General features: G+C 62.7%; 1 protein-coding gene across 4 annotated transcripts in view; it reads right to left on the bottom strand.

Moving 5' to 3' along the window:
- The window catches only part of MGRN1 (mahogunin ring finger 1, E3 ubiquitin protein ligase), a 35,965-nt gene that overhangs the window by 11,270 nt on the left and 24,223 nt on the right, over positions 1-472 (bottom strand). The gene's annotated exons all lie outside the window — the stretch shown is intronic.

The raw sequence follows: 472 nt of genomic DNA, 5'->3' as shown, positions 1-472 counted from the left end.
GCTGGAGACGGGCAGGGCGAGGTGCCCACGGGAAGCATGGACACTGGGTTCGCCAGGCCCTGCCCAGCCCAGAGGGCATGGAGCCAAGCTCTACTGGGGCTGGTGACCACACCTTCTGCTCACCTTATCAGGCCCAACCCCACAGGAAAACGACTCCAGACCCTCCTGTCACCCTCCCCGCTCCAAGATGGACCAGAGTCAGGCCTCGAGCTGACTACGTTTCAAAGTGCCCTGAGTTGCTGCATTTCCCACCACACGGACAACCAAGACCCTCCTGAGAGCCATGGTGTGCCAGTCAGCTCTCCTGAAACCCGTGCCTGGACCACCACTGGGGTCTCCTGCCCTCTAGCCACCTCCAGGCGTTGGCCCTCCCAGGGTTCTCGCGAGCCCTCTCTTAAAAAACTGACCACCGCCAGCCCGGGCCGTGGCTGACATGCCTGAGCAGCGGCACACGAGGACAACCTGATCACCA

The sequence above is a fragment of the Bison bison genome, unplaced genomic scaffold, assembly GCF_000754665.1.
Source record: "Bison bison bison isolate TAMUID 2011002044 unplaced genomic scaffold, Bison_UMD1.0 scf7180017864144, whole genome shotgun sequence".
In the NCBI taxonomy this organism is placed as follows: Eukaryota; Metazoa; Chordata; class Mammalia; order Artiodactyla; family Bovidae; genus Bison; species Bison bison.
The sequence above is the reverse complement of the archived record's forward strand: the minus strand, read 5'-3'. Positions and strand labels throughout refer to the sequence as shown.